Source organism: Petaurus breviceps, unplaced genomic scaffold (assembly GCF_028583685.1).
Source record: "Petaurus breviceps papuanus isolate PSGF00001 unplaced genomic scaffold, PetGlider_PUasm1.0 90416, whole genome shotgun sequence".
Taxonomy (NCBI): Eukaryota; Metazoa; Chordata; class Mammalia; order Diprotodontia; family Petauridae; genus Petaurus; species Petaurus breviceps.
The window spans coordinates 2397054-2420990 of record NW_027187244.1 but is presented as its reverse complement, the minus strand read 5'-3'; the positions used below and the strand labels follow the sequence as shown (position 1 = coordinate 2420990).

General features: G+C 37.1%; 1 pseudogene; it reads left to right on the top strand.

Moving 5' to 3' along the window:
* The first annotated feature begins 20614 nt into the window (after positions 1-20614).
* Positions 20615-21829, top strand: LOC138177444 (large ribosomal subunit protein uL3 pseudogene; annotated as a pseudogene).
* Positions 21830-23937: the final 2108 nt, after the last annotated feature.

The window sequence follows — 23937 nt, the reverse complement described above, 5'->3', positions numbered from 1 at the left end:
CTGCCCTCCTCTCCATCATCCCCCTCTCATCCCCTTCCCCCATACTCTCCTGCAGGGTGAGATACCCTATTTAGTGTGCATGTTATCCCCTCACTAAGTCAAATTCAATGAGAGTAAGGGTGACCTATTCCCTTTTGCCTTCCTGTTCTTACCCTCCATTGTAAAAAATTTTCCCTTGCTTCTTCATTATGAGATAATTTACCCCGTTCTGTCTCTTCCCATCTCTTCTCATCATATTCCTTTCTCACCTCTCAATTTCACCTTTTAAGTATCATCCCATCCTATTCAATTGGTCTTGTGCCCTCTGTCTATGTATATCTGTACACATCTATACCCACATTCACATATGTATTCAAATGCCCATATACCCTCCTATATAGACATATATTTATATATACACATATATACATACATACATATATATATATATATATATATTCCCTTCAACTATTCTCATACTGAGAAAAGTTTCATAAGTTACAATTATCATTTTTCCATTTAGGAATATATAAATAGTTCAACTTTGATAAGTTCCTTATGATTTCTTTTCCCTGTTTACCTTCTCATGGTTCTCTTCCTTCTTGTATCTAAATGTCAAATTTTCTATTCAGTTCTGTTTTTTTTCATCAAGAATGCTTGAAAGTCCTCTATTTCATTGAATTACCATATTTTACACTGAAATGTGATACTCAGTTTTGTTAAGTAGGTCATTCTTAATTTTAATCCTAGCTCCTTTAACCTCTGGAAAATCATATTCCAAGCCCTTCAATCCCACAGTGTAGAAGCTACCAGATCCTGGGTTATCCTGATAATGTTTCTACAATATTCAAATTGTTTCTTCTTGGCTGCTTGTAATATTTTCTCCTTGATCTGGGAAACTGGCTATAATATTCCTAGGATCTTTCTTTTTGGGATCTTTTTCAAGAGGTGATCATTGGATTCTTTCAAACTCTGTTTTGTCCTCTGGTTCTAAAACATCAGGGAAATTTTCCTTGAGAATTTCTTGAAGGATGATTTCTAGGTTCTGTTTTGATCATGACTTTCAGGTAGCCCAATAATTTTTAAATTATCTCTTTTGGATCTATTTTCCATGTCAGTGGTTTTTCCAATGAGATATTTCACATAGCCTTCTATTTTTTCATTTGTTTGGATCTGTTTAATAGTATCTTGATTTCTCATAAAGTCACTAGCTTCCAATTTCCCCAATCTAATTCTGAAGGAATTATTCTCTTTCAGTGAGCTTTTGAGATCCTTTTTTCATCTGGCAAATTCAGTTTTTTAAGGCATTCTTCTTCTCATTGCCTTTTTGAGTCTTTTTTGACATTTGAGTTAGTCTATTTTTAAGGTGTTATTTTCTTCAGTCAGGTTGTTACTCTCTTTTCATGATCTTCTTGCATCATTCTGATTTCTGTTCCCAATTTTTCCTCCACTCCTCTCATTTGCTTTTCAAAATCCTTCTAAAGCTTCTCTATGCCCTGTAACCAGGTCATATTTTTCCTCAGAACTTTTGGTACAGGTGTTATGACTTCATTGTCTTCCTCCTGTTCCATGCTTTGATCCTTTTTGTCCACAAAAAAAGGAATACAAAATTTCATTGCTGTGCATGCTTTGCTTCCTTTGCTTGCTCATGTTGCCACTCAATTTCTTGCCATTTGAGCTTTTTGCCACAGTAGATCTCTGCTTCAAGAGAGGAGAGCTTTGTCCCAAATTGCTGGTGTTTTCACAGTTGTCAGAGCTATTATTTGGCTGCCATCTCAGAAGCCTCCACCAGGACTGGCACCTGGTCACACACCCCAGTACCTCCACTTTAGACAGCCATCCAAATCAAAAGAAAGAGTGATTAACCCTCAGAATGGCTGCTTGGTCCCCCTACAATTTGCCAGCCAGGAGCTCTGAAGCAGCCATGAAGTCCATACCTCAGTAACTTCTCCCTCCAGGGGCAGAGGCCAGAACACATTCCCAGACCCCCTATTCCCAAAGTCTACACTGACATCTCACTTTGTCTTTGACATTTATGGGTTGATAATTCGGGAAACCACTACAGCTGCTGGTGATCCACCTCTCTAAGTCCCTCCCACCACAGCTGGTCATGGTCACCACTAGGCTAAACCCACAGACTCACATGGGGCTTGACTTTGCTCCCAGCAAGCTGCAATGGATGCTTCTTGTCCAGATGCCAGCCTGCCTTGAGCAGGAGATTTGTTTCTCTCTGTCATTTTGTGGGTTATGTAGCCCTAAAGTTTATTTAGAGCCATTTTTATAGGTATTTGATATGGTTATAGAAGGAACACACAGAGTTTTCCTGCTTCTACACCACCATCTTGGCTCTGCCACCCTATTTCTATTTCTAACACCAATGTTTTGGTCATTGCCCAGGGTATGGGATGGAGGGGGGGGGAGGGACAATTATTAGAACATTTGAGCACATTAACATTTTTGAGACATTTTATTTGCAAAAACAATTATGGCATTCCATTACTATATCAATAATGTAATCTTTTAATTCTATTTTTTGAGTATTTAGGACTTTTTTTTCCTGGTTTTGCCCATGGACATGACTCAATTACTTTCTGTGATTTAAAATATTTTTTTTTATTTTCCTTGGCATTTCTATAGCATTTAAAATAATTAAACTTTATTGATATATTTTTAAACCATCTAGATTTTTAGCAACAAGAATCAAGAGAAAAAAAAGTGAGAAGAAAAGCAGCAAATCAATGTATGCATTGATTTAAGAAATCACACTTTACTCAACATTCCATACCCACAGTCCTCACATCTCTGCAAAGGAATTTGTCAGGGGTATTTTTTTTCTTATCTCTTCTTGTTTCCAAGCTTGTTCAGTATAATTTTACATTTATTTTCAATTTTTTTTTGAATTTTAAAATTTACATTTTTTAGTATATTTTCATATTATTTCTGGGATATTACTTATTTTGCTTTGTAACATTTCATGCAAACCCATGTTTCTCTGTATTCACAATAGTTATAGTTTTATAGTATGCTAATATTTAATTACATTTATGCACTATATTTTGATTGTTTGTTTTTGTTGTTCAGTCATTTATTCATCTCTGACTCTTTGTAACCCCGTGGCCAATAGCATACCACTACTATTTCTTTGGGGTTTCATATTGGAGTGGGGAGATAAAGATAATGGAATGGTTTAACATTTCCTTCTCCAGTATATTGAGGCAAACAGAAGTTAAATGACCTGCCCAGGTTCACACAGCTAGTAAATGTCTGAGAATGAATTTGAATTCAGGTCTTCCTGACTCTACTCCAGTGCTCTATCCCCTGAGCCATCTAGATGACTCACATTTTATCTAACCATTTGCTAATAAAGAGGCATCTATTTGGTTTCCAATTCTTTGCTACTACCAAAAGTTCCACTACAAAAATTTTGGAGTATTCAGAATTTTTCTTTGTGTTATTACCTTATTAAAGGTATATGTTTCTCAATAGAATCTCTGGGACAAAAGATATGAACCTGATAATCTCTAAGTATGAAGAATCTCCAAATGCATTTCCAGAATTGTTTATTAATTTATATCTTCACCTACAATCATTTCTGTGTCTATCACTCCACAATCCTTTCAATTCTGAAGATGACTACTCTTAAACACTTGTAATCCTTGACATATTCTGGGTTTAAGATGAAACCTCAGCATTGTTTTAATTTACATTTCTCATACTGTGAGTGATTTGTAATATTCTTTCACATAATTCTTAAAAGTTTGCAAGTCTTTTGAAAACTATTCATATTCTTTGATCACTTACATATTGGGAGAATGGCTTTCAGTTTTATATATTTTCATTAGGTGTCTACATATTTTGGATGTGAATCTCCTGTCTGAGAATGCATTCATTTTGTTTTTGCAAATAATTTTCAATTTCATATAATTAAAATTATCTGTTGATTTTGTAATTACCTATTTGTTTGGTTAAGAAGTCACCTTCTACTCAGAGTTGTAATAACCATATGAAATTCTTTTCTTATAATCTGTAATGGTATAATCTTTAATAATTAGGTTGAGTACTTATATGTGTTCTTTCAACATTAGTATTTTTTTCTTACCCTTCTTTCAGGTTTTCCTTCACTTTAATGTGCTTGTATTCCAAACTGTTGCGAGAGAGCAGACTCACTTCCAAGTGATTCAAGGTTTTTGAGGGTTTTTTTTCTATTTTGTTTTTCTTTTCAGGCCACACATTCTGCCAGATGATAGAATTTTGTCATTCTCTCCTATCTTTTTCCTAAGAACCTAATTTCTTTCTTGAAGTATTCTGGAATGAACTTTTGCAATTAAATAATCTCCTTTAAATCTACAGTGTTCCATGCTGCCTCAGATGTCAGTTTGGTTTTCTTCATTTTGCAATATTTGTTTCTATGGTTTTATAACATTTTGGATGTTTTATTTATCTTCTCTTCTAATTTTAGAATCTCATTTATCAGCTTGTACTTGATGTTTTTAATTGGATTTTTCTTCCTCTTGAAACCTTTGGTGGTTTTAGACTTTTTTTTCTTATATTCTCCTTTCCCTTACATACTTACTCTTTCCCCTTTGATTGGAGAGTATACACATAGGCCAGATCCCATGCTATCTCAATCTCTTCTCATGTTGGGGAATTTGCATTTTATTGCTCAAGGTCCTGAATGTAATGGTAATGAGAGTTGAAGATATTCCCTGAGCATTAATAGGCCTCATGTGGAACACAACAAAAGAACCTTGATTAGAAGAGGCTTCGTTTGCAGGAAGGCCCACAGCTTTTGTTACTTTTTTAGTTAGGCAGTGGGTCATGAGGGTTGTGATGCTCTCTGACCCTAAATAAGTGTATATATACTGTTAGGTTAGCATTTTGCTTTGGGGCTTACTCACAGGACGTCTTCTAGTGATGTTGCCAGATGAGACATTAGGTAGCTGTTAAGAAGCCCCCTGGCTTTGAAAACCCTGATGTTTATGCTTTTCTTTCTGGTAACTATGTATATTTGTAATGGTCAGACAGTTGGATCCATCTGTTGATCTGTGATATATGTGTTATTTGGTCAGACAGTTAGAAGCCTTGTCTGTTGGTCTTTACATTATTATTTCTGTTTATAATTTCTATTTGTAATTTGCATTTTCTCTGAAGTTCTGGATGCTGACTTTCCCCCCTGAACTAAGTAAATTATATACATACATACATATATATATATATATATTCAATTAAGGTAAGATTGTTGACCCATTTTGAGTTGCTTTCCTTTAGAAAAACAGCAAAGAACCTGTGTTAGCAGTCCTCCTTAGTGCTACTGTTATTGGTCTTACACCCCCACAGCAGCTGCAAGTAGCATTGGTGTTACACTGAACCAAAGAGTTTCTGAAAAATAAGGACTCACCTAAACTGGATCTCTCTCCATTTTCCTTTAGTGTAAGTATAGGCAATACAAAACAAAACAAACAAAAAACCACTGGTTACCTCACCAAATTTCTTTATTCCTTAGTTTTTTGCCTAGGCTGTGTTAATATTTGTGATTTCCACCCCCCCCCCCCAATCTAAAGAGAAAAATAACCTTCACGCATAGCAAAACTCACTCATACAGTTGAAAAGATTTGATGACCATCATTGCAACAGGGTGATAGAGGAAGGAAAAAAGGTATGTCAACAGAAATTGGAGCAACAGGAAAATCTCTAAAGAAAAAGAAAGGAAAGAAAAAGCCTACAGATTGGGTTGCATGCCTTTCTCCAAGGTTGAGACAACTGGGGAAGGTGTGGGGAAGGTGTGTTTTAGTTTTGACATTCTCCACTGTTAATCCAAGAATCTGTCACTTTGTTGTGCTCTTTCCTTTCTTATCCCCTAGATTCAGCTGTAAATGCTCTACCTCCAGCACATAATTCCCTTTTCAAGTTTTTTGTAGAGCAAGTGTAGACTGGAAAAAATATTTAATCCTTCATCCTGTGATTGAACACATCTAACATAGGTACTTTTTTGTTTTCTTCCTACTCTTACATCTCCCTAAATCCTACCTCCTCCCAGCAGAAAATGATGTCTCTTCCCTCAGGCTTTTTTGGAGCATTTTTCCTTAATCTCCCATTAGTCCTCATCACTCTTACTTCCTACTTTATATTATGCTTATTTCTATATATGTCATAGTTCTTTAATGAACAATAATAATATATTTACTTAGTGAGTTTTATCTTGATAAATCAACTCTTTCTTCACAATGACTCTCTGCATTACTGTATTTTCATACCAGTTTTACAGATGAGGAAATTGTCTCAGAGAGATTAAATGATTTAAATAGGACATATATGTAGGAAGTGTTTGGGCAAGTATTCATAACCAGGTTAATTTTGTCTCTTAAGGACAATACTCTTTCCATGATTCAAAGCTTCCTCTCTAATACTGGAAGACCCTTGAGTGTAGGAGTTATTTTTATTTCTCTTTAAATCCCAATTGACAAGAACTCTATGTTGCATGTGGTGTGCACCTAATTAAGAGCAGTTGGCTTGACACAAAATGTAGAAACATGATGTTAACATGCTATATCCATCCCAGAATATAAAGAATTCTTCAGCAAAGGAAACCATTAAAATACTAAACAGCAAGTAGATAAAGGAAAGCTTCTGATTCTGAAAAGGTAAAAGCAGAATCCATGTTTGAGTCATTACATCCCAAGTAAAGAATCTGTCTTAACATATTGAACTTGATATTCATAAGTCCCTTTCTTCTTTTCCCTTTTAAAGTCACCCATTTTTTCTCTATATGGGGCCTTGCTGGCTTCATATTCTAAAGACAAGAAGCCCTTAGGCCAAAAATTGTTTTCCTTAGTTTGGCATAATTACATCTTTTATGAAGGAAAATACTCACTGAAAGCATATTAAGTATTACTGATCATGGACAAGACAGAATCTATAAGTAACATTAGCTCCTAGGGTTGTGTCTTCACCAAATTGGTTATACTGACACATATATTCTATTAAAAACTTAATATAGACTGGGGGAAGGAGTAATCAATATGCTTGCAATCTTGGAGTGGGGAGGTAGGGAAGAAATGGGGAGAAAATATGGAACTCAAAATCTTGTGGAAATAAATATTGAAAACTGAAAATAAATAAATTCTGAAGAAAAAGTAAAAATAATTAAAAATAAAAATTTGATCCGGTTTGTTTGGTAAAAATTTTATCTAAATCTAACCATCATTTAGATTTTGAGTCATTTAGATTTTGAATTAGAAGGAATGACTTTGAATCTTAGCTTTGGTATTTGGTCCTTGTACTACCTTGGACAAAAGTCTTGACATCTCTGGTCCTCAACTTCAATATCTAAAACTTAGGATCCAGAACTGGATAATCTCTACAATCCTTTCTAGCTTTCTAAGCTCATAGTTGTAGAGCTAGATGAGCACTTGAAGTTCATCTGTATTAATCCCCTTCTTTTTCGCAAATAAGGAAACTGTTACGCAGAGAGTTTTAGATGACTTTTCCAAGATTATGCATGTAGCAAATGGTACAACTAGGGTTAAAACAGACTGATTATAAAGTCAACATTTTTTCTATTATGTGATTCTATGATAAAACATCATCCTATTATCAATAAAATGTATTACCTACCCAGAAGTGATGTTGATTTAATAATAATGGAAATGTGATATTGTAATGGTAATGGAATTTAAAGATCTTGTATTGGCTTGGTTTTTAGGTTAAGTGTTAAAACACAGAGCTTGTGAATTGCACCTGTGGGATGAACTTGTTGATGTGAAGAAAGGGGGCTGAACTGGGAGGAGCTGGTGCCATGGATAGATAGGCCCAAGCAGAGAGAAACCAGAACAACTTTTGGGAGCAGCATTGTGGGGGCAGAGAGAGAAAGAGGGAATTTCCAGGGACCAGAGCTGCTGACAGAGGGAGAGAACTGCCAGCCAAAAGCCACCCAGATTGCTGAGGGCAAGTTGGAGCTGCCCAGTACTTTTGAGATCTGCCCCCTGGAGCTGCCAAGAACTGAGGAGTGATGACTGTGGTGCCAGCATTTTTTCTGTCTGTTTTGATGTTACTTTGCCAGAGTCATCTACCGTTAAAGGACAGTGCTGTTGTTGCATAGTTCCTGGAACCTCGCTGTTGGCTCAGAAGCCCTGAAGGGGGATTTTCTTGTTGTAGGTTTGTAGAAATCCTGAAGGAGAGTCTTGCTGATGTTTTCACGGGACCTGACACTGCTCTTTTTAATTTTTATTTTTTAAATGTTTTTCCACGTAGGAATGTTAATAGTTCAACTTTGATAAGTTCCTTATGATTTCTTTTCCCTGTTTACCTTGTCATTCTTCTCTTGCTTCTTGTATCTGAATGTCAAATTTTCTATTCAACTCTGGTTTTTTTCAGCAAGAATGCTTGAAAGTCCTCTATTCCACTGAATGACCATATTTTCCCCTGAAACATGATACTCAGTTTTGCTGGGTAAGTGACTCTTGGTTTTAATTCCAGCTCTCTTGACCTCCGGAATATCACATTCCAAGCCCTTCGATCCCTCAGAGTAGAAGCTTCCAGATCCTAGGTTATCCTGATTGTGTTTCCACAATATTCAAATTGTTTCTTCCTGGCTGCTTGTAATATTCTCTCCTTAATCTGGGAATTCCAGAACCTGGTTATAAAATTCCTAGAAGTTTTCTTTTGGGGATCTTTTTCAGGAGGTGATCGGTGGATTCTTTCAACCTCTATTTGCCCTCTGGTTCTAAAACATCAGGGCAGTTTTCTTTGAGAACTTCCTGGAGGATGCTTTCTAGGTTCTTACTTTGGTCATGGCTTTCAGGTAGTTGAATAATTTTTAAATTATCTCTCCTGGATCTATTTTCTAGGTCAGTGGTTTTTTCCATGAGATATTTCCCACTGCCTTCTATTCTTTCATTTGTTTGGATCTGTTTAACAGCATCTTGATTTCTCATAAAGTCATTAGCTTCCATTTGCCCCCAATCTAATTCTGAAGCAGTGATTCTCCTCATTGAGCTTTTGAGATTCTTTTTCCATCTGGCAAATTCGGCTTTTTAAGGCATTCTTCTCCTCATTGCCTTTTTGAGTCTCCTTTTTCATTTGAGTCAGTCTGTTTTTTAAGGTATTTTCCTCAGTCAGGCTGTTGACTCTCATTTCATAATTTTCTTGCATTGTTCTCATTTCTCTTCTCAATTTTTCCTCCACTTCTCTTATATGCTTCTCAAGGTTCTCTATGGCCTGTAACCGGCTTGTATTTTCCTTTGAAGCTTTTGGTGCAGGAGTTCTGACTTCACTGTTTTCCTCCTGTTCCATGGCTTGCTCCTTCTTGTCCCCAAAATAGGAGTGTAGTGTTGGAATCTTCTGTCTGCTTTGTTTCCTTTGCCTGCTCATTTTGCCACTCAATTACTTGACTTTTGGGCTTTTTGCCACAGTAGGACTCTACCACCAGATAGGGGAGCTTTCGTCCCAAATACTGGCATTTTCTCAGCTGCTGGAGGTATTAGATGGGTACCCTCTCTGAGGTCTCCACATGCTCTGGCAAGCTGGACATACACCCCAGGACCTCCACCCTAGACTGCACTCCAGATCCAAGCAGGTTAAAGCAAGAGTGATTACCTATCAGACTGGTGCTTGGTCCCCCTATACTTTGCAGACCAGGAGCTGAAGCCGCCACATGGCACTGGGTGGCTGTGCCTGTGTCTCAGCGGCTTCTCGCCCCAGGAGCAAAAGCCACACACTCCCACTTACTGTCCCAAAGTCCAGACTGCACTGGCCTCTCACCTTTTCCTTCGCATCTATGTGTTGATAAATCTGGAAACTGCCACCGCTGCTGCCGATCTGGAGTCCCTCCAGCTGGGCTGGTCAGGCCTGCACTGGGGCTAAAGCCTAGGTGTGGGGCTGGGCTCAGCTCCCAGAGCACTGCGCTGCATTCCTGCTGGCCTGCTGGGCTGTGCTCAGTGGGTGGTTAGCTTCTCTGTGTCATTTTGTTTGTTCTGCAGCTCCAAAGTTTGTTTAGAGTCCCCTTTTTACATGGATTGGGGAAGGTGGAAGCCAGAGCCGCGGGAAGGTCATGCTTCTATTCCACCATTTGGCTCCCCCCCTCTCCCCCCCCCCCCCCCCCACACTGTTCTGCAGGCAGAGAGTGAATTGATGAGGATGTTGGCAATGTACATGGTGGCTTTGTTAAGTGTTGCCTTCCCAGGAACAGAGATTGCTGAGAACTTGTCTTGGGTCAAGATGAAGGAAAGCCTTCTCCTTGGGTATTGAATGCTGTGATACTACCACAAAGTTGATGTGGCTTAGGGGTAGATGGCCTTTGTGCTCTCCACTGTCCCTTTGAGAGGGTGCTTGGTTGGGTGGATGATAATGTAATTCAGTTGTGATCCAGGTGTGGAAAACTTTTGACTTGTATACTTTTTGGCTGACAAAATGAATGTACTTTGTTTATGATTGGAAACTAATCTCCAGTTGAATAGACAGACTTTGTGATTGACTAAATGAATGTACTAACCAGGGGTGGAGTATTTGGACCTTAGTACTTTGTGATTGAATTGAGGACTTACTAAATGACTGAGTTACCCTGTATTTGATTTTCTGTGAATGTTTTGCCTTAATCTGTCACTGGATAAATGGAGTTTTCTATGCTTGGAATCCAAACCTGGAAGTTGCTTGTGCTTACAGATATGTAAGACAATGATTAAACTGATTTTTAAAACAAACATGGTAAAATTTATCAAAAGGAATTCTATTTTAAATAGTATCTCCTTAGGATCAAGGACATCTATTATATTCCCTTCTGCCTTCTGAAAGAGAAACACAGAGGAAGTAAGCCTGGACCATCATATTTAATTGATTATTTTAATATTTATTCACTCAAGTAATTTGGTCAAAAGCATTTTACTCTTTCACAGCTTATTGTCTCACATTTCTATAGCTCATTACCCTTTATAAAATATTTCTTCGTGAAATGCTTTTCAGGTAGGCAGTGCGAGTATTATTATCTCCATTTTACAAATGATTGTTCAAGTGATGAGGCATAGAGAAGACAAATGTCTTATTTAAGTTCATGCAAATAGTAAGCAGAAGAGCTGGAATTTGAACCAAATCTCAAGCCAGAACCAGTGTTATTCACTATACTTGCCCTAACTTAGAATCAAAGACTTTAAAAATGAATAAATAACAATGTGGTATCTAAAGAGGGAATTTATATTTCAGGATTACAGTTTATAATATAGGGTTTGAATCCTCCTGGCAAGAGATAAGATTACAACTAGCAGAGGCTGGTTATAATGTATTTTCTAGGTTTCTTTCAAATTTTATCTCATAAATTTTACTCAGATTTAGTTGGATGAAACTGATGAGTCCACTATGGTTTGGATGGATATAGTTCACTAAAAGAAATGTTAGAAACATCTAATAGAATAACATATTATACATATTATGATGGGGAAAAGGTCTAGAACCAGTCAGGGAAGTGGGAACAGACAAGATTATGGAATGTTTGTGTTAAGGTCAAAGAAACAAGAAATAGGTAACTTTTTATATGATAGTCCAACTTGAGAGAAAGAATTTTTAATGAGTTTGGGAAATCACAAGTCTGGCAGAGTCACAAAATAATAGTGATAGGGAATTGTAATTATCTAAACATCTATTAGAGCTAGCTCTCTTCTAGAAATACAGTAGCTAATAATTTCTTACCTTACCTTAGTGATAATTTCATTATTGAAAAAGTGGAAGAACCAACAGAGTAAAAGCCTATTCTACATCTGATCCTCACTATTTGAGGGAAATTGAAACAGGAGTGGAAATCAGAAAACTGGGAAGGTGGAAGAGAAGGGTAGGAAGAACTGACCATTCTATTCCAAAGATTTGATAGAAGAGATGAAATCTTTGCATAGTCTGTCATGGAACTTAGTCTTTGGGAAAGCAGATTTCAAAGCACTGGAAAGAAATATCTTATGTAGTAAAAGGCTAGAGGAAAAATAAGGCCAGAAGGGATGGGAAATACTCTGGAGTGAAACACAATATTCATAAAAGGAAAGAATTCCAAGAAGGAGAAAAATGGGATGTCTGAATAGATGGATGTGGATGCACAGGGAGTTTACCAAAGAACTTAGATTTAAAAATGAAGAGGGCAGAGTCGGAAGGTAGAAAATGTGACATTTCTTTTTCCATTTAAAAATTTTTGCTTTTTTCTATCCCTGTGTAAAAGCAGAATTAATGTGAAATTTATTTTCCTAATAATAGAGCATTCAAATGCATTTTATTATCAAATTATCATATAAATAAAACAACCTCTACGGTTTCCTAACCCTTGCTAAGTACAACAACAAAAATACTGGTGGTATCTTTTGAGGAAAGGTCACTAGTTTGTCTCCTTATCACCCTTATCATAAAATCACTGCTTATGTCCAAAGACAGATTTCATTTTTTACACTCATTCCAGTGTCCCACAAGTTAATTGTCTCCCTTCTATACCAATTCCCTGTACAGAGCTATTAACAAGACAAACTATTGCATTGATATCACCTGAATAAATTACTGTGTGCTATTTGTGATTCATCAAATACACACACACATATGCACATGTATATATGTATGTATGTGTATGTGTATAAGAGTAATTAGCAATGAAAATAAGAATGTAACATGGTCCTAGAAAAAAAAAAAAACAAGATCGGGAGTACAGAAACCCAAAGTGTGCCGAATCTTACTAGTAAAACTAAAGGGCACAAATCTTTTTTCCCCCTAAAATGTATTTTGGGAATAAATATTGGACCCACCAAGTTATAGGACCTTTTTGTGTGGTGGCTAGACCGAGGAAACATGTGAAAAGAAAGAAGACAGAAGTACTCAAAACTTCTTTTATTAATTTTTTCCCAACAAAGGAGAATGGTCTCTATAGTAGAAATTAGAGGAGAAATGATTGATGAACAGTTGATACCCAAGATAAGGAAAAGTGAGAAGAAATTTAAAATAATTTAACTAGCCATGTTTAATTCAAAGTGCATGGCCCTAATAACAATTATAATAATAGAAGCTAATATTTAGATAATGCTTAGCATGTGCCAGGCACTATAATTAACTTTTATAAATATCTTATTTGATCTTCACAACAACCCTGGGAGATAAATGGCATTATTATCTCCATTTTACAGATGAGAAAACTAAAGCAAACTAAGATTAAATTATTTTCCCAGTCTCAGGCATCTAGGATATATCTGAGATCATATTTGAATTTGGACCTCCCTGACTCCAGGCCCAGTGCTCTATCCCTTGAGCCACTTACCTATATTCTTGTTCTTGACTTTGTGACCATGTTCTTGACTCCTGAATGATTAGAAACTGTGATTGTAGATCCAATATCAGTTAATCTAAAAACTGTGGATACTAGGAGAGGTATAACGTTATTGGAAAAGGGAAAATGTCCCAATTTTCAGAAAAGTAAATGTATCATAGATTGCCAGTTATAGGCCAGTGAATTTGACTGGTTCCTATGAAAAATCTAGAACCAGTCTTTAAAGAGATAGTGAACTTCTAAAAATGTTAAGTAGAAATTTCTTAGAAATATCATGATTTCATCAAGAACAGATCATGCCTGATATTTGAAATATGGTAGAGTAGGGGAAAACAGTACAGACTGCCTCTCCTTCACAGGATTACAACAAAAACCTAGAAAGAGCCAGAGCAATTCTAATTTGGAAATCCAAAGAGAAGGTGCAGTGTCATTCTATTTTCATCCCAGGTCAGCATAGGGAGAAAGTTAGAAGTCTTATGGGAATGAGTCTAGCTAACAGGGTGGTATGGCTTGCCTTTGGCATAAGAATTGAATTTGGAGCTGAAGTCATACACTGGAGCAAGAAACAGTTGCAGATCCAGCAGGAATGAGTCTTGCTATGCAGTTGTGCAGGGAATAGAAACAGGGGGCAAACTTGTACTTTTCTCACTCATCAGAGGTGTATCAGAAATCTACTCTGGACTGGAGTGGACCTTCACCTAGGTGCAGCAGTGACAGCTGCCTACTATAAAAGGAATAGTTGTGAGCCTGAGGCTTTATTCAGGGTAAGCAGAATAAACAGAAGCAACTATCAGGTGTGTGTGTGTGTGTGTGTGTGTGTGTGTGTGTGTGTGTGTGTGTGTCTGTCTGTCTGTCTGCCTGTCTATTTATCTGTCTCTGACTCCAAAGCATGGTCATATATTTAGCCCTTAAAATTGTCTGGGACTTGCAGCTGAGTAATCAGGGCAAAGAAGGCAAATCTAAGGGGAGGCTGCATTTGTTACTCTTGATTATTCTAAAAGAAGAATGAAAAGAGAGAGGAAGAGGAATGCACTGAAGGTGGAAAAGAGGATGGGGGCATAATTACTCACATAATCAGAATATACAAGTACAAACAAAAAAGAAGGGGAGGAGAAGCAGACAACTCACCCTCCCTTGAACTGATGAAATTAGAGGAAAATGCATTCACAGATGGGTATAGACATATTTTTCACTTAACAGGGATCTGAGGACCCAAACAAAGCAATACTTAAGGGAAAAAAACTTATATCTCTAAGTGCATTCATCAATAAAAGAAAGAAAGAACAGATAAACGAAGTGGGCATGAAACTAAAAAACAAAAACACACACAAGAAAACTTACAAACTTAAAAGTCCCAGTTAGATATCAGAATATGAAGCCTGATGATCAACAAAGAGATTTAATGAAATTAAATGTAAAAAAAATGAAATACTAAATAAATCTGGGATTTTTTAAATAAGGTAAACCAATAGATAATTTAGGTTTTTTTTAAGAAAGTAAAACAAATTGCCAGTATCAAATATGAAAAAGTGAGCATACAACATATGAAGATAAAAGTTAGTTCTTAGAAATTTTATGACAATGAAACTTACAATCTAAATTACATGAATTATATCATGTAAAACTTATAATCTAAATTAACTGGATGAATATTTATAAAAATATAAAATGCCCAGATTAACAGAACAAGAAATAGAGAAGGTCCTACTATATTTACTCTATTATATAAGAATGAATTTTATATATAAAATAGGGATAGCCAGAAGAAAGAAAACTACTAATATCCATAATTAATTTTGATTAAATATTGTAAATAAATTACAAGCAAGGGCAAGGCTACTTCAGAAAAAATGTCACCAAAATTACAGTGTGACAAAATTAAATTTATATCAGGTATGCTGGACTGGTCCACTGTTAGGAAAATTATAAATATAATTGACCATATTCATAAAAAGAACTAAAAAATAAAATATTATCTTAATAGATGCATAAAGTATTCTGATATTGCAAAGTCAATTTATGCTCATAAGACTAAAAGTATAAGAATAAACAGATCTTTCCTTTACATTATATCTAGTATCTTTCTAAAACTGAAAACCAACATTATCTGTAAAAAAAAAATATGCTAGAGGACTATTCAACAGGTCAGGGGCAAAGCAAGGGTATCATTTTCACTATTAGTTTTTGACATAGGCTGTACATATTAACTATAATGATTAGCCACACAAAAGACATTAAAAGAATAATAATAGCAGAGAGAAAACACAATCATTCCTTTTGGGAGATGATGTGATTTATTTAGAGGAATTATTGTTTGTTTTTGTTCAGCTGTTTTTCAGTTGTGTCTGACTCTGTGACTTCTTTTGGGTTTTTCTTGGCAAAGCTACTGGAGAGGTTTGCCATTTCCTTCTCCAGCTCATTTTAAAGGATGAGGAAAGTGAGACAGAGTTAAATGACTTTACCAGGTTCATAGAAACCAGTGTCTGAGGCCACATTTGAACTCAGAGGTCTTCCTGACTTAGGCTTGGCACTGAGTCACCTAGCTGCCCATTTAAAATGTATAATTATGCAATGATATATTTTACATAATATATTTTTAAATAAACTCACATAAAAGCATTTCTATATTTTAGCAACAAAATCCACTTAAAATAAGTATAGAAAGTATAAAAAAATTGTGAGTCTACTTACGAGGATACTATTGCTATGCCACTACCAAAAAGAGATCAAAGAAAGAGTAAAAATTCCCATATGTACTAAAGTATTTTTAGCAGGGTTTTTTTTTGGCAGTAACAAAATCTGGAAACTAAAAGGATGCCTATCCATGGGGAAATGCCTGAAGGAAGAGGAGAACTGTGGTATATGAATATAATGAGTTACTGTTGGAACAAAAAAAAATGTATGACAAACCTGAAGAGAATTTCATGGACTGACCCAGAGTGATATAAGCAGAACCAGGAGAACAATTTGCAAAATCATACTATAAAAACAAAGAACTTTTAAGAACTGGAATCATCACAGTTAACAAGCATTCTGCTAGTGAACTGTTGATAAAGCATGCTATTCACTTTGCTAAAAAAAAAGGGGGGGTGATAGACTCAGAATGAATGAAAACATTATCTATATATCTATCTATATGTGTATGTGCATAAATATTTGTGTAAGTGTGTATGTATATGGATGTGTTTGTTTTATGTATATATGTAGGTATATGTGTGTGTATATGGTAAATCTATTTGTCTGTCCATATATACACACACATTTATATATATCTATATGTGTGTGTGTGTGTGCGTGTGTGCGTGTGTGTGTGTGTGTGTGTATTATATAGACTTGGCCAATGTAGGAATTTATTTTGCTTGACTATGTATATTTGTTCAGTGTTATGTTTTTCTTTTCTTTTTTTTTCTGTTTTTAAATTTTTTATTGTAGAGGTTCAGAGGAAGAAGTTGGAAGAGAATTTTTTTAAACTTATACCATAAAATTTAATTAAATAATAGAATTAACTTTAGTTATCAGGCAACTAACTACTAGATTATAACTCAGTTCATATTTTTGAGGAAGAAAAGAAATAGTTAGAAACTCTTTACAAAGCTAATGGTTGTGTTTTTGTTATGTCATTCAAGACTCCTCATTCCCAGAAACCCCTGGTGTCATATCTTTAGTACACTTACTAGAATTATGAAGATATGCATAGCCTTCCAGAATGAACTTTTCCTGTCCTAATTTACATGTAAATTTTGAAAAAAAATTCCCTTCTCCTTCAATCTCAATTTTTTTCCTCTGAAATGTAACTAATGATATTTATAACTTTACAATATTTTGCATAGAAATATTATTCTATATAGAAAAATATTATTCTTTGCTACCAAATGATCTTTTCATTTTATTTATGATTTTGAGTAACTTCATTAAAATGAGTAATTCTGGATGATATATGATTTTCTCCAGATAAACCCAAAGTCCAACATAATTTCAGTAACTTCCAGAAAAGTGTTGGGGTTCATTCATTCATTTAAACCAACACATAAACTAAGTGTCTACTGTGTGCAGATCATTGCATGTGTTGCTGGGGGAGGTATATTAGTAAATTGTAAAACAAAATGCTATATGGAATACATTGAAAAAAGTTCTTAGAGATACACTCTTAAGGAAAATTATAAATGGATTCATGCCATCCACAGAGAAATATCTGTCTATTAGCAATTGTTTTCAATTAAAATTCCTGGAACAGGAATCTCTGCAGCACAAGATACTGGTTTTTTTTTTTTATTTAGCATGATCTTCTCAGTTTTATTATTCTTATGTTGTTCCTCTCCACAGGACTTTTAAATTCTCTTTTGAGTTTCCTTTTTCGTGCTATCTTTCTCCCATTAGAATGCAATCTCTGTGAGGTCAGGGAAAGCCTTTCTTTTTGTTATGCTTTTTATTCCCCAAATTTAGCACTGCCCCTATCATACACAGTAAATGTTTGTAGACTTGGCTTCACTTTTAAAGTCCTTCATTATCAGAATCTAGCTTATATTTTTTGCTGGGTTTATAATATACTCATTGCCCTCCTCCATGCACTCTATATTCCAGGCAAACCAACTTAGTTTTTTTTTCCTCGAATGGCATTTTCTCACAGATCTGAGCCTTTATACAAAGAATCTTCCATATCTTAAATGCTCTCCTTACCTATGTCTGTAATCATAGAATACTTGACTCTCTTAAAAATTTAGCTCAAGTGACACCTCCAATTTTTTTTTAATCTTAATTTTTCTAGCTTATAATAAGCACAGTGCCTGGCTCACAAGAATGACTTGTTAAACAACTGTTGTCTTCAAGAAGCAAGTATGAATAGCAACTCTGTAACTTACTATGCAATCTAAATCAATTCAACAAAGACATGAAGAATCTGTTATGTGCAAGGGCCTACCTTTGGCACTAGGGATACAAAGAGACAAATGAAATGGCCCCTTCAAGGACTTTGTATTCAGCTGAAGAGATACATTTACAGAAGCATCCATAATGCAAGGCAAATTGAGAAAAAAAGGTAAAATTGCAACTACTTGGGAAATCAGGGAAGCAGAAGATATGGCACCTGAAGTGAAACATAAAGGAAAACAAATATTCTGAAGGCTGGAAATGAGGAAATGAATGCATTTTAGTCTTTGGCAATAGCTCATTCAAACAATAAAAGAAAGCTGGAGCTAATGAACAGGGAATAATCCAATTAATCTGCAATGTAGAAGTTTAAATACTAGGAGACAAATGAAGTGACTGCAAAGGTAGGTGGAAGCTGAATAATAGGGCAGCTTACTCATCAAGTTCAGGAATCTGTAGTTGATTTGCAAACTGGGCCAAGGGGCCTTTGTATCATTTCAACATCACCTAGCATGGAGGCCTCTGCATCCCATACCATGTAACTGGGAGTAGCCTCCTTTGATTAGCTGACTTTGTCATCAAAACTAGCCAGGCAAAGCCAGTGATTCTTCTCTTTTCCACTACTCTCTGCTGCTGTTTTTGACCATTCTTACCTGAGTGTCCAGAGGATCATGGTGCAATGAAATGATGGGAAGGATACTTTCAGAAAAAGCTAGAAAGATTTACATGAATGTGAGAGAACATTGTATAGAGTAACAGCAATATTGTACCATAATTAACTGTGAATGAATTCTCAGCAATAGAATGATACAACAAAATTCGAAAAGGATTCATGATGAAAAATACTATCTACTTCCTGAGAAAGAATTAATGGAGTCTGAATGTAGATTTAAGGGGAAAAATACTTTTCACTTTATGTGTTTGTTTTTGGTCTGTTTTCCATCACAACATGACTAATATAGAAGTATGGTTTGCATCATTGTGCATCTATGATTTGTATCAGATTGTTTGCCATCTCAGAGTGGGGGGGGGAGGAAGGGAGAGAATGTGTAACACAAAATTTTTAAAAGATGGGGGTGGAGCCAAGACAGTGGAATAAAAGCAAAAACTTGCTTGAGCTCCCACTTCAACCACCTCCAATACCTGTAAAAAATTACTCTAAATGAATTTTAGTGCTACAGAAAACACAAAGTGGCAGAAAGAAACAAATCCTCTGTTGAAGGCAGCCTGGCAGACCCACAGGGAGGTCTTTTTCCCTGGACTAGGAGCCAAGCACAGCCCAGCATGAGCTAATGAGAGCCCAGACTCACAGCACAAAACTTTATAGCAGACTTCAGCAGAGTGAATCACTGGCAGCTGTGCTGGATTCCAGACTTCTCAAACCATAAATGCCAAAGAGAAAGTAAAAAAAAAGTGAGCAACCCTGTAGATCCTGGGATGAGAGAACATAATCTGGCCCCTGACCTCGAGGCAGCAGAGGTGTCAGTGGGTACAACTACTGCCCCTGCTGCTGCTTCTGGCTTCTGGCCTATAGATTGTAGGCGGGCAAGTGACTCTCCAGGGGCCATTTTCAGGAATGTCTTGCTCATGCTAAGGCAGGGTTCTCTTGCTTTGCCCTGCTTGGATCTGGGCCACAATCTTGAGTGGTGTTTCTAGGGTGGGGAGCATTGGCAGCAGAGCTTGTTGAGGCTGTGGAAAGAAAGTCCTCACAGTTCTGAGTCAGATGCCTGAAAAAAGCTCTGACAGTAGCAGCACAAAACCCCAGAAATTTGGGACACAGTGCTCTCCACTCTTGAAGCAGAGTTCTACCATGGCAAAGAAGTCAAAAGTCAAGTAATTGACTGGCAGGATGAGCAAACAAAGGAAGCACAATCAAACTATAGAATCATTTTTTGTGTGAGCAAAGAGGATCAAAACATAGAATGATAAGAAGATAACAAAGTAAAAATCCCTGCATCAAAAGCCTCCAAGAAAAATATGAATTGGTCACAGGACATGGAGGAGGTCAAGAAAGATTTTGAAAATTAAGTAAAAGTGGTAGAGGAAAAATTGGGAAGAGAAATGGGAATGATGCAAGAAAATCTTGAAAAACTATCAACAGGCTGACTGAAGAAAATATCACCTTAAAAAATAGACTAATCACATGGCAAAAGAGGTCCAAAAATCAATGAGAAGAATGCCTCAAAAAGCCAAATTGACAGGATGGAAACGGAATTTCTAAAGCTCACTGAAGAAAATAATTCCTTCAAAATTAGATTGGAAGAAATGGAAGCTAATGACATTATGAGAAATCAAGATACTATGAAACAGATCCAAACAAATGAAGAAGTAAAAGGCAATGTGAAATAACTCATTGGAAAAATCACTGACCTGGAAAACAGATACAGGAGAGATCATTTAAAAATTATTGGACTACCTGAAAGCCATGATAAAAAAAATAGCCTAGCTCTTCCAACCCACCTCGGTGGCAGGTGCAGGTGTAACCGTGGCAGTATGTCCCACAGGAAGTTCTTGGCTCCCAGGCACGGTTTTCTGGGCTTCCTGACTCGAAAAAGAAGCAGAAGGCACAGAGGAAATGTGAAGAGCTTCCCCAAAGATGACCCCACCAAGCCCATCCACCTGACAGCCTTCCTGAGATATAGGCTGGCATGACCCCCATTGTGAGGGAGGTGAATAGGCCTGGATCGAAGGTCAACAAGAAGGAAGTTGTCAAGGCCATCACCATCATGGAGATGCCCCCCATGGTCATTATAGGCATCGTGGGCTACGTGCAGACCCCTGGGGCCTGCGCAGCTTCAAAACCATCTTTATGGAGCACATCAGTGATGAGTGTAAGAGGCAATTCTATAAGAACTGGAATAAATCCAAGAAGAAGGCCTTCACCAAGTACTGCAAGAAGTGGCAGGACGATGACAGTAAAAATCAGCTGGAGAAAGACTTCAGCAGCATGAAGAAGTACTGCCAGGTGATCCATGTCATTGCCCACACCCAGATGCACCTGCTGCCTCTGAGGCAGAAGAAGTCCCACCTGATGGAGATCCAGGTGAATGGCGGCAGCATGGCTGAGAAGCTGGACTGGGCCCGGGAGAAGCTGGAGCAGCAGGTGCCTGTGTCCACCAGGTTTGGGCAGATGATATGATTGACGTCATTGGAGTGACAAAGGGGAAGGGCTACAAAGGTGTCACCAGCCGCTGGCACACAAAGAAACTGCCCTGAAAAACCCACTGAGGTCTGCGTAAGGTGGCGTGTATTGGAGCTTGGCATGCTGCCCATGTGGCCTTCTCTGTGGCTGGTCAGAAGGGCTACCACCATTGCACCGATATCAGCAAGAAGATCTACAAGATTGGCCAGGGCTACCAGATCAAGGATGGCAAGCTGATCAAAAACAACGCGTCCACCAATTATGATCTGACAAGAGCATCAACCCTCTGGGAGGCTTCATCCACTACGGTGAAGTGACCAATGACATTGTCATGCTGAAAGACTGTGTCATTGGGACCAAGAAGAATGTCCTTACCCTGCCGAAGTCTCTGCTGGTACACAACACACATCATGCCCTGGAGAAGATCGACCTGAAGTTCATCGACACCACCTCCAAATTTGGTCACGGTCAGTTCCAGATCGTGGAGGAGAAGAAAGCTTTCATGGGACCACTCAAAAAAGACAGTGTCACGAAAGAAAAAGCTGCCTAGGTTTTGCAGATCAATTTGGAGCTAGTAGATTCACAATAAATTTTTTAAAATTAAAAAAAAATAGCCTAGACATCATTTTTCAAGAAATTCTCAAGCAAAATTGCTCTGATATTCTAGAACCAGTGGGCAAAAGTGAAATTGAAAGTATTCATCAATTGCCTTTTCAAAATGATCCCTAAAATAAAACTCCTAATAATTTTATAGCCAAATTCCAGATTTCCCAGATCAAGGAGAAAATACTACAAGCAGTCAGGAATAAACAATTTGAGCATTATGGAAACACAATCAGGATAAAACAAAATCTAGCAGCTTCTACATTAAGGGATCAAAGGGCTTGGAATATGATATTCTGGAGGTCAAAGAAGCTAGGATTAAAACCAAGAATCACCTATCCAGAAAAGACTGAGTATAATACTTCAGTGGAAAATATGGATATTTAATGAAATAGAGAACTTTCAAGCATTCTTGATGAAAAAGCCAGAGCTGAACAGAAAATCTGACTTTCAAATACAAGAAAGAGGAGAAGTATGAAAAGGCAAATAGGAAAGAGAAATCATAAGGAACTTATTAAAGTTGAACTATTTACATTCCTGCATGGAAAGAAGATATTTGTAACTCATAAGACTTTTCTCAGTATGAGGATAGCTGAAGGGATTATATATGTGTGTATATGCATACACACACATATATATGTATATATACATGCATGTATATGTATGTATACATACATACATGTAGGCATAGATATGTGTGTATGTGTGTATTTGTGTATATATGTTTACATATACAGAGGGCACAGGGTGAGTTGAATGTGAAGGGAGGATATCAAAAAATAAAATTAAGAGGTGAGAGAGGAATATATTGGGAAAAGGGAAGGGGAAGAGTTAGAATGGGGTGGATTATCTCAGATAAAGGAGGCAGGAGAAGGTTGATACAATGGTGGGGAAGAGCAGGAAGGTGAAAGAGGATGAGTCAACGTTACTGTAATGTAATGCCATGGAAAGGCAACTTCCCAAGGTTCAAAATACCAGCATAGTTGCTCTCCATTTTGTTCAGTGACAAACCAAGAACAGAGAAGATCAAAACATGACATCACTCAAAATACAGCATTTACTAAGTGTGATTAAATAATCTCCAAGTACTACCCCACCCCAGGACCTTCCATTCATTCAATCAATTACAAAGTCCCTGTTCTAAATACTACTCCACCCCTAGGCTGTACCTTCATTTAGTCCACCACAAAGCCCCTCTTCTCAAATGGAGATTAGTTTCCAATCTAAGTAAAGTACATTCATTTGTTCAACCATAAAACACAAAAAGGTCAAAAGTTCCCCACCCCTGGATCACAATTGAATCTACCCCAGAGTTATATCAAGTTTAAGCACAGCACTTAATACCCAAATGGAGGTCTTTTCTTCATCTTGACAGGAGGCAAGAACTCAGTAATCTTAGTTCCTGGGGAGACAAGGCTTAGCAAGACCACAAGATACATTGCCGGTCTCTTCATTAATTCATCCTCTGTCTGCAGAACAGTCCTAGAACCCCTGAAAACATTAGCAAAACCCTCTACCAGGATTTCTGTAAACATACAACAAGAAAATCCTTCTTCAGGGCTTTGGAACCAACAGCCAGGTTCCAGGACTTCTTCAACAAAAGGACTATCTTTCACCAGTGGACAAATATGGCAAAACAACATCAAAACAGACAGACAAAGTACCAGCAAAACAGCCATGTCTCTTCAGTCCTTGGCAGCTCCGGGGGCAGGTCTCAAAAGTCCAGGGCAATTCAAAGTGGCCGTCAGCAATCCTCTCAGTCTCTCTGCCTCCACGAGGGTGCTGCTTCCAAAAAGTTCTTCTGCCTCTCTCTTGTGTCTCTCCAAATCTACGTCACCAGCTCCTCCCAGTTCTTGTCTCTCTTTTCAAGTCAACAAGTCCATCCCACAGGTGGGATTAACAAGCTCTGGGTTTTAACACAATCAGTTTGAAAACCAAGCCAATACAGTGGAATCTTTATATTCCATTACTATCACACTTACTTACTTTGGATTTGGCTTAAGGAGGGAATAGCATACACACTCAATTGGGTATCTTACCCTACAGGAAAGTAGGGGGTAGGGAATAAGAG